This window comes from Pristiophorus japonicus, unplaced genomic scaffold (assembly GCF_044704955.1).
Source record: "Pristiophorus japonicus isolate sPriJap1 unplaced genomic scaffold, sPriJap1.hap1 HAP1_SCAFFOLD_673, whole genome shotgun sequence".
In the NCBI taxonomy this organism is placed as follows: domain Eukaryota; kingdom Metazoa; phylum Chordata; class Chondrichthyes; family Pristiophoridae; genus Pristiophorus; species Pristiophorus japonicus.
The window spans coordinates 205,001-215,762 of NW_027254586.1; positions in this window are offsets into that span (position 1 = coordinate 205,001).

Consider the following 10,762-nt stretch of genomic DNA (forward strand, 5'->3'; position numbering starts at 1 on the left):
GTGCTCACTGACCCCGTGTCCTAACTCACACCCAGTCCCACTCACCCATCACCCCCTGTGCTCACTGACCCCGTGTCCTAACTCGCACCGAGTCCCACTCACCCATCACCCCCTGTGCTCACTGCCCCGTGTCCTAACTCACACCGAGTCCCACTCACCCATCACCCCCTGTGCTCACTGACCCCGTGTCCTAACTCACACCCAGTCCCACTCACCCATCACCCCCTGTGCTCACTGCCCCGTGTCCTAACTCACACCCAGTCCCGCTCACCCATCACCCCCTGTGCTCACTGACCCCGTGTCCTAACTCACACCCAGTCCCACTCACCCATCACCCGCTGTGCTCACTGCCCCGTGTCCTAACTCACACCCAGTCCCACTCACCCATCACCCCCTGTGCTCACTGCCCTGTGTCCTAACTCACACCCAGTCCCGCTCACCCATCACCCCCTGTGCTCACTGCCCCCGTGTCCTAACTCACACCCAGTCCCACTCACACATCACCCCCTGTGCTCACTGCCCCCGTGTCCTAACTCGCACCGAGTCCCACTCACCCATCACCCCCTGTGCTCACTGCCCCCGTGTCCTAACTCGCACCGAGTCCCACTCACCCATCACCCCCTGTGCTCACTGCCCCGTGTCCTAACTCACACCCAGTCCCACTCACCCATCACCCCCTGTGCTCACTGCCCTGTGTCCTAACTCACACCCAGTCCCGCTCACCCATCACCCCCCCGTGCTCACTGACCCGTGTCCTAACTCACACCCAGTCCCACTCACCCATCACCCCCTGTGCTCACTGACCCCGTGTCCTAACTCACACCCAGTCCCACTCACCCATCACCCCCTGTGCTCACTGACCCCGTGTCCTAACTCGCACCGAGTCCCGCTCACCCATCACCCGCTGTGCTCACTGCCCCCGTGTCCTAACTCACACCCACTCCCGCTCACCCATCACCCGCTGTGCTCACTGACCCCGTGTCCTAACTCACACCCAGTCCCGCTCACCCATCACCCCCTGTGCTCACTGACCCATGTCCGAACTCGCACCGAGTCCCGCTCACCCATCACCCCCTGTGCTCACTGCCCCCGTGTCCTAACTCACACCAAGTCCCGCTCACCCATCACCCCCTGTGCTCACTGCCCCGTGTCCTAACTCACACCCAGTCCCACTCACCCATCACTCCCTGTGCTCACTGACCCCGTGTCCTAACTCACACCGAGTCCCACTCACCCATCACCCCTGTGCTCACTGACCCCGTGTCCTAACTCACACCGGGTCCCACTCACCCATCACCCCCTGTGCTCACTGCCCCGTGTCCTAACACACACCCAGTCCCACTCACCCATCACTCCCTGTGCTCACTGACCCCGTGTCCTAACTCACACCGAGTCCCACTCACCCATCACCCCTGTGCTCACTGACCCCGTGTCCTAACTCGCACCCAGTCCCGCTCACCCATCACCCCCTGTGCTCACTGCCCCGTGTCCTAACTCGCACCCAGTCCCACTCACCCATCACCCCCTGTGCTCACTGACCCCGTGTCCTAATTCACACCGAGTCCCACTCACCCATCACCCCCTGTGCTCGCTGCCCCATGTCCTAACTCACACCCAGTCCCACTCACCCATCACCCCCTGTGCTCACTGCCCCCATGTCCTAACTCACACCCAGTCCCGCTCACCCATCACCCCCTGTGCTCACTGCCCCGTGTCCTAACTCACACCCAGTCCCACTCACCCATCACCCCCTGTGCTCACTGCCCCGTGTCCTAACTCACACCCAGTCCCACTCACCCATCACCCCCTGTGCTCACTGCCCCGTGTCCTAACTCACACCGAGTCACACTCACCCATCACCCCCTGTGCTCACTGACCCCGTGTCCTAACTCACACCCAGTCCCACTCACCCATCACCCCCTGTGCTCACTGACCCGTGTCCTAACTCGCACCGAGTCCCGCTCACCCATCACCCCCTGTGCTCACTGCCCCCGTGTCCTAACTCACACCCAGTCCCACTCACCCATCACCCCCTGTGCTCACTGCCCCCGTGTCCTAACTCGCATCGCGTCCCACTCACCCATCACCCCCTGTGCTCACTGCCCCGTGTCCTAACTCACACCCAGTCCCACTCACCCATCACCCCCTGTACTCACTGCCCAGTGTCCTAACTCACACCGAGTCCCACTCACCCATCACCCCCTGTGCTCACTGCCCCGTGTCCTAACTCACACCCAGTCCCACTCACCCATCACCCCCTGTGCTCACTGCCCCGTGTCCTAACTCACACCGAGTCCCGCTCACCCATCACCCCCCCGTGCTCACTGACCCGTGTCCTAACTCACACCGAGTCCCACTCACCCATCACCCCCTGTGCTCACTGCCCCGTGTCCTAACTCACACCCAGTCCCACTCACCCATCACCCCCTGTGCTCACTGACCCCATGTCCGAACTCGCACCGAGTCCCGCTCACCCATCACCCGCTGTGCTCACTGCCCCCGTGTCCTAACTCACACCCAGTCCCGCTCACCCATCACCTCCTGTGCTCACTGACCCCGTGTCCTAACTCACACCCAGTCCCGCTCACCCATCACCCCCTGTGCTCACTGCCCCGTGTCCTAACTCACACCGAGTCCCACTCACCCATCACCCCTGTGCTCACTGACCCCGTGTCCTAACTCACACCGGGTCCCACTCACCCATCACCCCCTGTGCTCACTGCCCCGTGTCCTAACACACACCCAGTCCCACTCACCCATCACTCCCTGTGCTCACTGACCCCGTGTCCTAACTCACACCGAGTCCCACTCACCCATCACCCCTGTGCTCACTGACCCCGTGTCCTAACTCGCACCCAGTCCCGCTCACCCATCACCCCCTGTGCTCACTGCCCCGTGTCCTAACTCGCACCCAGTCCCACTCACCCATCACCCCCTGTGCTCACTGACCCCGTGTCCTAATTCACACCGAGTCCCACTCACCCATCACCCCCTGTGCTCGCTGCCCCATGTCCTAACTCACACCCAGTCCCACTCACCCATCACCCCCTGTGCTCACTGCCCCCATGTCCTAACTCACACCCAGTCCCGCTCACCCATCACCCCCTGTGCTCACTGCCCCGTGTCCTAACTCACACCCAGTCCCACTCACCCATCACCCCCTGTGCTCACTGCCCCGTGTCCTAACTCACACCCAGTCCCACTCACCCATCACCCCCTGTGCTCACTGCCCCGTGTCCTAACTCACACCGAGTCACACTCACCCATCACCCCCTGTGCTCACTGACCCCGTGTCCTAACTCACACCCAGTCCCACTCACCCATCACCCCCTGTGCTCACTGACCCGTGTCCTAACTCGCACCGAGTCCCGCTCACCCATCACCCCCTGTGCTCACTGCCCCCGTGTCCTAACTCACACCCAGTCCCACTCACCCATCACCCCCTGTGCTCACTGCCCCCGTGTCCTAACTCGCATCGCGTCCCACTCACCCATCACCCCCTGTGCTCACTGCCCCGTGTCCTAACTCACACCCAGTCCCACTCACCCATCACCCCCTGTACTCACTGCCCAGTGTCCTAACTCACACCGAGTCCCACTCACCCATCACCCCCTGTGCTCACTGCCCCGTGTCCTAACTCACACCCAGTCCCACTCACCCATCACCCCCTGTGCTCACTGCCCCGTGTCCTAACTCACACCGAGTCCCGCTCACCCATCACCCCCCCGTGCTCACTGACCCGTGTCCTAACTCACACCGAGTCCCACTCACCCATCACCCCCTGTGCTCACTGCCCCGTGTCCTAACTCACACCCAGTCCCACTCACCCATCACCCCCTGTGCTCACTGACCCCATGTCCGAACTCGCACCGAGTCCCGCTCACCCATCACCCGCTGTGCTCACTGCCCCCGTGTCCTAACTCACACCCAGTCCCGCTCACCCATCACCTCCTGTGCTCACTGACCCCGTGTCCTAACTCACACCCAGTCCCGCTCACCCATCACCCCCTGTGCTCACTGCCCCGTGTCCTAACTCACACCGAGTCCCGCTCACCCATCACCCCCTGTGCTCACTGCCCCCGTGTCCTAACTCACACCCAGTCCCACTCACCCATCACCCCCTGTGCTCACTGCCCCCGTGTCCTAACTCACACCCAGTCCCGCTCACCCATCACCCCCTGTGCTCACTGACCCCGTGTCCTAACTCGCACCGAGTCCCACTCACCCATCACCCCCTGTGCTCGCAGCCCCGTGTCCTAACTCACACCCAGTCCCACTCACCCATCACCCCCTGTGCTCACTGCCCCGTGTCCTAACTCACACCGAGTCCAACTAACCCATCACCCCCTGTGCTCACTGCCCCGTGTCCTAACTCGCACCGAGTCCCGCTCACCCATCACCCCCTGTGCTCACTGCCCTGTGTCCTAACTCGCACCCAGTCCCACTCACCCATCACCCCCTGTGCTCGCTGCCCCGTGTCCTAACTCACACCCAGTCCCACTCACCCATCACCCCCTGTGCTCACTGCCCCCGTGTCCTAACTCACACCCAGTCCCACTCACCCATCACACCCTGTGCTCACTGACCCCATGTCCTAACTCGCACCGAGTCCCGCTCACCCATCACCCCCTGTGCTCAGTGCCCCCGTGTCCTAACTCGCACCCAGTCCCGCTCACCCATCACCCCCTGTGCTCACTGCCCTGTGTCCTAACTCGCATCGAGTCCCGCTCACCCATCACCCCCTGTGCTCGCTGCCCCGTGTCCTAACTCACACCCAGTCCCACTCACCCATCACCCCCTGTGCTCAGTGCCCCCGTGTCCTAACTCGCACCCAGTCCCGCTCACCCATCACCCCCTGTGCTCACTGCCCTGTGTCCTAACTCACACCGAGTCCCACTCACCCATCACCCGCTGTGTTCACTGACCCCAGTCCCACTCAACCATCACCCCTTGTGCTCACTGCCCCGTGTCCTAACTCACACCCAGTCCCACTCACCCATCACCCCCCTGTGCTCACTGACCCCGTGTCCTAACTCACACCCAGTCCCACTCACCCATCACCCCCTGTGCTCACTGCCCCCATGTCCTAACTCACACCCAGTCCCGCTCACCCATCACCCCCTGTGCTCACTGACCCGTGTCCGAACTCGCACCGAGTCCCGCTCACCCATCACCCCCTGTGCTCACTGCCCCCGTGTCCTAACTCACACCAAGTCCCGCTCACCCATCACCCCCTGTGCTCACTGCCCCGTGTCCTAACTCACACCCAGTCCCACTCACCCATCACTCCCTGTGCTCACTGACCCCGTGTCCTAACTCACACCGAGTCCCACTCACCCATCACCCCTGTGCTCACTGACCCCGTGTCCTAACTCACACCGAGTCCCACTCACCCATCACCCCCTGTGCTCACTGCCCCCGTGTCCTAACTCGCACCGAGTCCCACTCACCCATCACCCCCTGTGCTCGCTGCCCCGTGTCCTAACTCACACCCAGTCCCACTCACCCATCACCCCCTGTACTCACTGCCCCGTGTCCTAACTCACACCGAGTCCCACTCACCCATCACCCCCTGTGCTCACTGACCCCGTGTCCTAACTCACACCCAGTCCCACTCACCCATCACCCCCTGTGCTCACTGACCCCGTGTCCTAACTCGCACCGAGTCCCGCTCACCCATCACCCGCTGTGCTCACTGCCCCCGTGTCCTAACTCACACCCACTCCCGCTCACCCATCACCCGCTGTGCTCACTGACCCCGTGTCCTAACTCACACCCAGTCCCACTCACCCATCACCCCCTGTGCTCACTGCCCCGTGTCCTAACTCACACCCAGTCCCACTCACCCATCATCCCCTGTGCTCACTGACCCCGTGTCCTAACTCGCACCGAGTCCCACTCACCCATCACCCCCTGTGCTCGCAGCCCCGTGTCCTAACTCACACCCAGTCCCACTCACCCATCACCCCCTGTGCTCACTGCCCCGTGTCCTAACTCACACCGAGTCCAACTAACCCATCACCCCCTGTGCTCACTGCCCCGTGTCCTAACTCGCACCGAGTCCCGCTCACCCATCACCCCCTGTGCTCACTGCCCTGTGTCCTAACTCGCACCCAGTCCCACTCACCCATCACCCCCTGTGCTCGCTGCCCCGTGTCCTAACTCACACCCAGTCCCACTCACCCATCACCCCCTGTGCTCACTGCCCCCGTGTCCTAACTCACACCCAGTCCCACTCACCCATCACACCCTGTGCTCACTGACCCCATGTCCTAACTCGCACCGAGTCCCGCTCACCCATCACCCCCTGTGCTCAGTGCCCCCGTGTCCTAACTCGCACCCAGTCCCGCTCACCCATCACCCCCTGTGCTCACTGCCCTGTGTCCTAACTCGCATCGAGTCCCGCTCACCCATCACCCCCTGTGCTCGCTGCCCCGTGTCCTAACTCACACCCAGTCCCACTCACCCATCACCCCCTGTGCTCAGTGCCCCCGTGTCCTAACTCGCACCCAGTCCCGCTCACCCATCACCCCCTGTGCTCACTGCCCTGTGTCCTAACTCACACCGAGTCCCACTCACCCATCACCCGCTGTGTTCACTGACCCCAGTCCCACTCAACCATCACCCCTTGTGCTCACTGCCCCGTGTCCTAACTCACACCCAGTCCCACTCACCCATCACCCCCCTGTGCTCACTGACCCCGTGTCCTAACTCACACCCAGTCCCACTCACCCATCACCCCCTGTGCTCACTGCCCCCATGTCCTAACTCACACCCTGTCCCGCTCACCCATCACCCCCTGTGCTCACTGACCCGTGTCCGAACTCGCACCGAGTCCCGCTCACCCATCACCCCCTGTGCTCACTGCCCCCGTGTCCTAACTCACACCAAGTCCCGCTCACCCATCACCCCCTGTGCTCACTGCCCCGTGTCCTAACTCACACCCAGTCCCACTCACCCATCACTCCCTGTGCTCACTGACCCCGTGTCCTAACTCACACCGAGTCCCACTCACCCATCACCCCTGTGCTCACTGACCCCGTGTCCTAACTCACACCGAGTCCCACTCACCCATCACCCCCTGTGCTCACTGCCCCCGTGTCCTAACTCGCACCGAGTCCCACTCACCCATCACCCCCTGTGCTCGCTGCCCCGTGTCCTAACTCACACCCAGTCCCACTCACCCATCACCCCCTGTACTCACTGCCCCGTGTCCTAACTCACACCGAGTCCCACTCACCCATCACCCCCTGTGCTCACTGACCCCGTGTCCTAACTCACACCCAGTCCCACTCACCCATCACCCCCTGTGCTCACTGACCCCGTGTCCTAACTCGCACCGAGTCCCGCTCACCCATCACCCGCTGTGCTCACTGCCCCCGTGTCCTAACTCACACCCACTCCCGCTCACCCATCACCCGCTGTGCTCACTGACCCCGTGTCCTAACTCACACCCAGTCCCACTCACCCATCACCCCCTGTGCTCACTGCCCCGTGTCCTAACTCACACCCAGTCCCACTCACCCATCATCCCCTGTGCTCACTGACCCGTGTCCTAACTCACACCCAGTCCCACTCACCCATCACCCGCTGTGCTCACTGCCCCCGTGTCCTAACTCACACCCAGTCCCGCTCACCCATCACCCTCTGAGCTCACTGACCCCGTGTCCTAAATCACACCGAGTCCCGCTCACCCATCACCCGCTGTGCTCACTGCCCCCGTGTCCTAACTCACACCCAGTCCCGCTCACCCATCACCCCCCTGTGCTCACTGCCCCCGTGTCCTAACTCACACCCAGTCCCGCTCACCCATCACCCCCTGTGCTCACTGACCTACATTGGCTCCCGGTTAAGCAGCGCCTCGATTTCAAAATTCTCATCCTTGTTTGCAAATCCCTCCATGGCCCTCGCCCCTGAAGAACGGGGTACTGAGGCCCTTCGAGCCATGCTCATATTGAATGGTGGTGCAGGCTCGAAGGGCCGAATGGCCTACTCCTGCACCTATTGTCTATGTTTCTATGTTGAAGGCGTTATATAAACGCAAGATGCTGTTGTCGATGTTGAGATGGACGAGAGATCGCGAAACCTGTTGGGATCGGGAACGCGCTGCCTGAAAGAGCGGTGGGAAGCAGATTGAATGGTGGCTTTCAAAGCGGGAATTGGATCAATACTTGACGGGGAAATATCGTGCCGGGCTGTGGGGAAAGTTCGGGGAGCGCGAGTAATTGGATCGTCACAGAGCCGGCACAGGAACGATGGGCCGAATGGCTGCTCCGTGTGCTGTATGGTTGTGGGATTGTCTGATTTCCACATCATTGAGTCTGAAACATAAGATTTAGGTGCAGGAGTAGGCCATTTGGCCCTTCGAGCCTGCACCACCATTCAATGAGTTCATGGCTGAACATGAAACTTCAGTACCCCATTCCTGCTTTCTCTCCATACCCCTTGATCCCCGAGTAGTAAGGACCTCATCTAACTCCTTTTTGAATATATTTAGTGAATTGGCCTCAACAACTTTCTGTGGTAGAGAATTCCACAGGTTCACCACTCTCTGGGTGAAGAAGTTTCTCCTCATCTCGGTCCTAAATGGCTTACCCCTTATCCTCAGACTGTGACCCCTGGTTCTGGACTTCCCCAACATCGGGAACATTCTTCCCGCATCTAACCTGTCCAGTCCCGTCAGAATTTTAAACATTTCTATGAGGTCCCCTCTCATTCTTCTGAACTCCAGTGAATACAAGCCCAGTTGATCCAGTCTTTCTTGATAGGTCAGTCCCATCATCCCGGGAATCAGTCTGGTGAATCTTCGCTGCACTCCCTCAATAGCAAGAACGTCCTTCCTCAAGTTAGGAGACCAAAACTGTACACAATACTCCAGGTGTGGCCTCACCATGGCCCTGTACAACTGTAGCAACACCTCCCTGCCCCTGTACTCAAATCCCCTCGCTATGAAGGCCAACATGCCATTTGCTTTCTTCACCGCCTGCTGTACCTGCATGCCAACCTTCAATGACTGATGTACCATGACACCCAGGTCTCGTTGCACCTCCCCTTTTCCTAATCTGTCACCATTCAGATAATAGTCTGTCTCTCTGTTTTTACCACCAAAGTGGATAACCTCACATTTATCCACATTATACTTCATCTGCCATGCATTTGCCCACTCACCTAACCTATCCAAGTCGCTCTGCAGCCTCATAGCATCCTCCTCGCAGCTCACACTGCCACCCAACTTAGTGTCATCCGCAAATTTGGAGATACTACATTTAATCCCCTCGTCTAAATCATTAATGTACAATGTAAACAGCTGGGGCCCCAGCACAGAACCTTGCGGTACCCCACTAGTCACTGCCTGCCATTCTGAAAAGTACCCATTTACTCCTACTCTTTGCTTCCTGTCTGACAACCAGTTCTCAATCCATGTCAGCACACTACCCCCAATCCCATGTGCTTTAACTTTGCACATTAATCTCCTGTGTGGGACCTTGTCGAAAGCCTTCTGAAAGTCCAAATATACCACATCAACTGGTTCTCCCTTGTCCACTTTACTGGAAACATCCTCAAAAAATTCCAGAAGATTTGTCAAGCATGATTTCCCTTTCACAAATCCATGTTGACTTGGACCTATCATGTCACCTCTTTCCAAATGCACTGCTATGACATCCTTAATAATTGTTTCCATCATTTTACCCACTACTGAGGTCAGGCTGACCGGTCTATAATTCCCTGTTTTCTCTCTCCCTCCTTTTTTAAAAAGTGGGGTTACATTGGCTACCCTCCACTCGATAGGAACTGATCCAGAGTCTATGGAATGTTGGAAAATGACTGTCAATGCATCTGCTATTTCCAAGGCCACCTCCTTAAGTACTCTGGGATGCAGTCCATCAGGCCCTGGGGATTTATCGGCCTTCAATCCCATCAATTTCCCCAACACAATTTCCCGACTAATAAAGATTTCCCTCAGTTCCTCCTCCTTACTAGACCCTCTGACCCCTTTTATATCTGGAAGGTTGTTTGTGTCCTCCTCAGTGAATACCGAACCAAAGTACTTATTCAATTGGTCCGCCATTTCTTTGTTCCCCGTTATGACTTCCCCTGATTCTGACTGCAGGGGACCTACGTTTGTCTTTACTAACCTTTTTCTCTTTACACATCTACAGAAACTTTTGCAGTCCCTCTTGTTCCCCTTTTTGTTTGACCTTGTCCTGTTCCGTTTCTGACATTAAATCTCAGGGTGGTGCATTCTGGGCCTTCGAGGATCCGTTGCGTCAGGTTCTGGGATAGACGTATCGTTTCGTTGCCACAGAAGCTAGGAAGGATGACATCCGTTAGGTTTGGGACTCCCCAAAAATGTATCCTTCCCTTAGATTCCTCTCGTACCAGCCCCCACTTTGGCACCAATCTTTATGGACGGGCATATGTGGTGGGGGTGCACTTACGTGGTTGTGCCGGGAAGCGTTGTCGTCCCCAGTGTGGTTTGTCGGGGCAGCGGTGGTGGGGGGGGGTCTATCTCGGACAAGGAGGTCCCAACACCGCTGGTCCGTACCCACGCACGGGGAGGCCGGACATGCCTCCCACCTGGTGTCCCCTTGTTGTGGCCTTCCCGAGAATTGAGGGACGACGGGCGTGCGGCGTATCTGTGTCCCCTCCGTACGAATGCAACTTCCACATTCTTCATCTAACACAAAGCATACTGCGGTCCCATTTACTGCTCATGTTATGCCCTTTTCTTGTTGATCCGCCCAACATTGTCGGTTATTAG